Source organism: Salvelinus sp. IW2-2015, unplaced genomic scaffold (assembly GCF_002910315.2).
Source record: "Salvelinus sp. IW2-2015 unplaced genomic scaffold, ASM291031v2 Un_scaffold19, whole genome shotgun sequence".
In the NCBI taxonomy this organism is placed as follows: Eukaryota; Metazoa; Chordata; class Actinopteri; order Salmoniformes; family Salmonidae; genus Salvelinus; species Salvelinus sp. IW2-2015.
This window is the reverse complement of record NW_019942505.1, coordinates 142,239-148,945: the sequence shown is the minus strand read 5'-3', so window position 1 is coordinate 148,945 and position 6,707 is coordinate 142,239. Positions and strand designations below refer to the sequence as shown.

Here is a 6,707-nt window from a genome sequence, read left to right as displayed (position 1 = left end):
GCTGCTCGGGAATTGCAGATGGATCTCGACTTCTTTATCGCCCTTACCATTAAAATTGATGGACGCCTAAGGGACCGCAAGAGTGAGAGGAGGTCTGGTCTCGGGCACACTCGCGCACCCGCTATGGCACGTTCACCTCCAAGGGAATCCGGAAGTTTCCGAAGGCAGCTCTTCCGAGAGGATTCYAAGCCACCCAAGCCCTCTCGGGAATCTACGATGGGTGAGTTGGATACTKCTGAGCCTATGCATTTGGGAAGAGCTAGGCTATCAGTTGGGGAAAGCTCACGAAGGATGAATAATAACTGTTGTCTGTACTGTGGAGGGGCAGGACATTTTATAGCTAGCTACCTGTCCTATTAGGAAACCCTTGTCTCTAGTGGGTACCAGCAGTATGGTGAGTCAGACTGGGAGTTCCCTAATTCCCATCACCCGCACACCCTTTTTTGCTCTTGTGCTGTGYGGAGACCAATCTAAGTCTCTCCGAGTGCTCATTAACTCTGGGGGTGATGAATGTCTTATGGATGCCACGATAGCTTCGGAGCTTGGTATTCACACTCAGCCTCTCTCTGTGCCCATGGATGCTAGGGCACTGGACAGCCGCTCTATAGGGGAAATCACCCATAGTACTGTGCCTGTTCAATTARGGGTTTCTGGTAATAACAGTGAGACAATGCAGTTCCTCCTCATTGCATCTCCCCATGTTCCGGTTGTTTTGGAATTTTCCTGGCTTCAAAAGCACAATCCAATGGATTGGACCACAAGCTCCATCCTGGGTTGGAGCCCATTTTGCRATTCCCACTGCCTTCAAGCAGCACAGCCTTTCTCAAGTCATCTTCCTCTGGATGTTAGCAAGACTGTGGATGTCTCTGCTATACCCACAGAATACCATGACCTCCTGGAAGTGTTCAGTAAGGCACGTGCTACTTCCCTCGCACCGTCCTTATGCTTGTGTCATTGATCTTCTCCCAGGCATTACACCACCTTGGGGTTGATTGTATTCTCTGTCTGGACCAGAGACCAAAGCTATAGAGGAGTCTCTGGCCACTGGGGCCGTCTGTCCGTCTGCATCTCCTGCCGGCGCAGGGTTTTTCTTCGTGGAGAAGAAGGACAAGACCCTGCGTCCGTGCATTGACTACCGGGGACTTAATGACATTACTGTCAAGAATCGTTACTCCTCCTACCTCTCCTCAGCGTTTGWACCTCTCCAYGGGGCCACCATGCCTACCACCTGGTTCGGCTACGCGAGGAGGATAAGTGGAAGACAGCCTTCAACACAGCCAGTGGACAATATGAGTACCAGGTCATGCCATTTGGACTCACCAATGCCCCCGCTGTTTTCCAGGCTTGTGTTTGCGTACTTTGACGACATCCTGTTTTTTCCCCCGATCTGCACAAGAACATGTTCTTCATGTCAGACAGTTCCTTCAGCGTCTCCTGGAGAACCAACTGTTTGTGATAGCCTAGAAGTGTGAGTTCCACCGCTCTACAATAACCTTTCTGGGATATGTCATTGCTGAGGGCAATGTTCAGATGGATCCTGGAAAGGTGACAGCAGTGGTGGATTGGCCTCAACCAACGTTCAGGGTGCAGTTGCAACGGTTTCTTGGGTTAGCAAACTTCTACCACCGTTTCATTTGGGACTACAGCACCCTGGCYGCCCCCCTCTTGGCACTCACCTCTCCCAAATGGTCTCCAGCCTTTGTGGACCTGAAGCATCGGTTCACAACAGCACCCATCCTCATCCATCCGGACCCCTCGCGTCAATTTGTGGTGGAAGTGGATGCTTCGGATGTTGGAGTGGAGGACATCCTGTCCCAGCGATCTGCCCAGGACCAGAAGCTTCATCCCTGTGCCGTCCAGTCCCATCTCAATCCTGCTGAAAGGAACTACAATGTCAGCAACCGAGAACTCCTGGCAGTGAAGATGGTGTTGGAAGAGTGTAGGCACTGGCTGGAAGGAGCAGAACAGCCATTCCTGGTATGGACSGACCATAAAAACCTGGAATATCTCCATACAGCCAAGTGCCTCAACTCCAGGCAGGGCCGTTGGGCCCTCCTGTTCACCAGATGTAACTTCACCATCTCCTACCGCCCAGGGTCAAAGAATGTGAAGCCTGATGCCCTCTCCTGCCTATACAGGTCCTCTGCCACACCCTCGACCTCTGAAACCATTCTCCCTACCTCATGCCTTGCTGCCACTGTGGATTGGGGTATTGAGAACCACAARGCTCCCAGCCTGGACCTGAAGGGGCCCCAGCTAACCGGCTTTTTGTCCCTAATCCCGTCCGGTCCCGGGTCCTGGAATGGGCTCATTCCTCCAGGCTGACCTGTCATCCAGGGTCCCGTCGTACACTAGCCTTCCTCTGACAACGTTTCTGGTGGCCCACAATGGTCCCTGACYTCTCTGCCTTCGTCGCCGCATAGACATGCCTTCGTCGCCGCATGCACAGTGTGTGCTCAGAACAAGAATCCACGGCAAGCCTCTGGCCTCCTTCATTCACTACCGGTCCCTCATTGTCCCTGGTCTCATATCTCTGGACTTTGTCACTGGGCTCCCTCCGTCTGATGTACTGTGTACTGTCATGCCCTGATCTGTTTCACCTGTTCCTGTGATTGCCACCACACCCTCCAGGTGTCYCTTATTTTCCGCAGTGTATTTATCCCTGTGTTTCCTGTCTCTCTGTGCCAGTTTGTTTTGTATGTTTAGTCAAGTCAACCAGCGTGTTTATCCCGTTCTCCTTTTTTCTAGTCCTCCTGGTTTTGACCCTTGCCTGTTTCTGGACTCTGTACCCYCCTGCCTTGATCACGAGCATGTCTGCCACTCTGTACCTCCTGGACTCTGATCTGGTTTTGACTTTTTTGCCTGTCCACGACCATTCTCTTGCCTACCCCTTTGGATTATTTAACATTGTAAGACTCCAACCTTATGCCTCCTGTGTCTGCATCTGGGTCTCGCCTTGTGCCTTGATAGAGAGTGAAAGAGAGCGGGGGAGATGGAAAGGGAGAGAGTTTGACCTATGACCCACAAGTTAAATATGTCCTCTCTCTTCAACCTGATCTCTTCAAGCTGTGTGGTCTTCATTTCCACCCGMCKCTGGATGCTTTATGACCTCAAACCGAGCCTATACGGATAATATGTATACAGTGAGAATACATTCATTCAACGTTAATTCAACATTTGGGATAGAGATTGTAAGAGTTGAGTCTGAGTTGTGAAAGCGTTTGAGAGGTAGTGTAAGGAGGATGTTGTTTTTACCTGACAACTGCAGCCGTGGTTTTGAATGTAGCAGAGACGCTTGCTACCTTAAGATGTTTACATTGGCGGCAGTTGGTGTTCTGGTTGTTTACTTGCTGTCAATGGCAATTCCCTATTTGGTGGAGGTTGAGAAACTCCATGGAAGCCATCTGGTAAACCACTCTAAACAAGGCAGATTACATTGTTATGTCATTGTTCAAAAATACATACAGCACAGTCAGTTTCCCTGCCATATTCAAAATACTRTGTAGTCGACCGAGGATACAGTACATGACCACCACAACCTGAGGACTTTAAGGTCCATCCAAACATCTCAATACATACTAGAAGTTAAAGTGATGTACTCCAATTTAGTAGGGAAGTAAATGTAGTGACACTTTAGGAAGGGAAAGCKAGTGTCACTGTGTACATTGCCTTCAAAGTATTGACACACCTTTARTTTTTCCACATTTTCTTGTGTTACAGCCTGAATTTATAATGGATTCAATTGAGATTTTGTGTCACTGGCCTATACACAATACCCCATAATGTCAAAGTMGAATTGTTTTTCTAAATTTMACAAATTAATAYAAAATGAAAAGCCCTTTTATGGCAAGCCTAGATAAGTTCAGGAGTAAAAATATGCTTAACAACTAATGTTGAATGGACTCACTGTGCAATAATAGTGTTTAACATGCTTTTTGACTTGACTATCTCTGTACCCCACACATACAAWGATCTGRAAGGTCCCTCAGTCGAGCAGTGAATTTCAAACCCAGATTCAACCACACAAACCAGGGAGGTTTTCCAATGTCTCCCAAAGAAGGGCACCTATTGGTAGATGAAAAATACATCTTTAAAAAGCAGACATTGTATATGCCTTTGAGCATGGTGAAGTTTTTAATTACACTTTGGATGGTGTATCAATACACCCAGTCACTACAAAGATACAGGCGTCCTTCTTAACTCAGTTACTGGAGAGGAAGGAAACCGTTCAGGGATTTCACCATGAGGCCAATGGTGACTTTAAAACAGTTAAGAGTTTAATAGCTGTGATAGGAGAAAACTGAGGATGGATCAACAACATTGTAGTTACTCCGCCATACTAACCTGAATGAAAGAAGGAAGCCTGTACAGAATACAAATATTCCAAAACATGCATCCTGTTTGCAATAAGGCAGTAAATCTATGCCAAGACATGAAAATGGCTGTCTAGAAATGATCAACAACCAACTTGACAGTGCTTGAAGAATTTAAAAAAGAATAATGTGCAAATATTGTACAATTCAGGTGTGCAAAGTTCTTAGAGACTAACCCAGAAAAAGTCACAGCTGTAGTTGCTGCCAAAGGTGATTCTAACAAGCATTTAATTTTCAATACATTTGCTAAAATGTCTAAAGGCATGTTTTCACTTCGGAAGTATTTCGGGTATTGTGTGTAGATGGTTGAAAAGAACATCTATTTAATCAATTTTGAATTCCGGCTATAAATAATGTGGAATAAGTCAGGGGTATGAATACTTTCTGAAGGCACTGTGRACATTTACTGGGCTCAGCTCAAAGCAACCTGAAGCTGGGAGGGAGGGAGTAAACATGGACACACACTTCCTCAGGGCAACACACTGCAAGGTGATCTATTGGAGTTGGGTGACAGATACTGAGAATGCCTGGGCCTAAATTCAGCCCTCCACTTCATCAAAAACATCCTTCCTCCCTGGCCTGGGTGAGGGATGTGTACACGTCTCTTGATGGCTGGGAGCAAGGCAAACAGGCCATGCATCGTGTCACACTTAAATATCTCCCTCTGTCTGGCGAGAGGTACATTCACATATAGGAACGCGCACACACACACACACACAGGTGCACGCCGAGGTATACACACACACACACAGGCGGGTGAAAACACACACAAAATCATGGTGTGACCCACATACCAGGCAGCTGCATAGAAAAAGGGAGGAGAGGAGAGCAGAGAAAAGCACCAGTTCACTCCAGCCCCTTGTGAATCTACTAGTGTAAATCTCACCCAGCCATCCCATACCATGTCCCACTCCACACCATTTATTACTCAACTGAGAGAGTATTACTAAACTGAGAGAGTTTTACTAAACACACACACAGGCGGGTGAAAACACACACAAAATCATGGTGTGACCCACATACCAGGCAGCTGCATAGAAAAAGGGAGGAGAGGAGAGCAGAGAAAAGCACCAGTTCACTCCAGCCCCTTGTGAATCTACTAGTGTAAATCTCACCCAGCCATCCCATACCATGTCCCACTCCACACCATTGTAAACTGCAGCCTGCATGTAAGGAAAGTCCCGACTTTTATTTATTTGATCTATCCTTTATTTAACCTGGCGAGTCCCACTGAGATGGTAATCTGGTTTACAAGGGAGTTGATTCTCTAAGCTCATGACTACCTAGTGCTCTGTACAGTATAACAGACCTATACAACCGTAGTCAGTCAGCCAATCAGATGGCTATTTAACACATATGACTGGCCTAGATGCAGTTTCTAATGGGAAATGTCGAGCATTCACCTCACTTCTCTCTCACCTCTGCTGCTAATACTACTCTGTTCCCACCTCTAATTACTACGCCTTTTAAACAAACCAGAAATGAATCCATTTCATTCTCTTCGCCCAATTAAACCATCCATCCTCTTACTTACGCCCACCACAGGGTTCTCTCTCTCTCTCTCTCTCTCTCTCTCTCTCTCTCTCTCTCTCTCTCTCTGAATGAGACTTGAGAGTAGTTTAAAGATTCTCACTACTCCGGTTGACTTCCTGGAGAACTAGACCCACCGTGACTGTCTCATTATCTTAATGCTGGCGTCCTAGAGTATCCCACAAAGCCGGGGCTCAATCGGATCACAAGGCCTCTAGACTGCCTGAACCTGAGGAGGAAGAGAGGAAGAGAGGAGGAAGAGAGAGAAAAGGGAAGGGACATGAAGAGAGAGAGAATAGAGAAAGTGTGGTGTGTTCATGCTATCCTCTCTGTTAACCGGGGGGCATTTGAGGCTACATCACATATCACTACTCTGTATGCTAATTGGTTGCAGCCTCTGTTCCTCGGCAGCCAATCCCCCGTCAACACCTCAGCAGACACCCAGGYTCGACTTGTGTGTGTGTGGGAAGGTGTTTTCTGTSGGATATACAGTYTCTTCATAAAGTATTCATATATACCCTTCCACATGTTGTTGTGTTACAGCCTGAATTCAAAATGGATTCAATAGATTTTATTCTCACCCATCTACACACAATACCCCATAATGATGAAGTGAAAACATGTTTTTAGAAATGTTTGTAAATGTATTGAAAATGAAATAAAGAAATATCTCATTTACAAGTATTCACACCCCTGAGTCAATACATGTTAGAATTGCCGTTGGCAGCAATTACASTGGTAAGTATTTTTGTGTAAGTCTCTAAGAGTTTTGCATACCTGGATTATATAATATTTGCACATTAT

The 6,707-nt window shown here is 46.4% G+C and overlaps 1 long non-coding RNA gene across 2 annotated transcripts in view; it reads right to left on the bottom strand.

Moving 5' to 3' along the window:
* Nucleotides 1-5,264, bottom strand: part of LOC112067993 (uncharacterized) — a 9,020-nt gene extending 3,756 nt beyond the window's left edge. Inside the window, exons 1-2 of one of the 2 annotated variants that reach the window (XR_011475088.1) lie at nt 3,256-5,264; nt 1,677-3,121 (exon numbers count right to left, since the gene is read on the bottom strand). This is a non-coding gene — a long non-coding RNA (uncharacterized lncRNA). The remainder of the gene's footprint in view (nt 1-1,676; nt 3,122-3,255) is intronic. The other variant, XR_002893495.2, reaches the window with a different exon arrangement.
* Between the last annotated feature and the right edge of the window lie 1,443 nt (nt 5,265-6,707).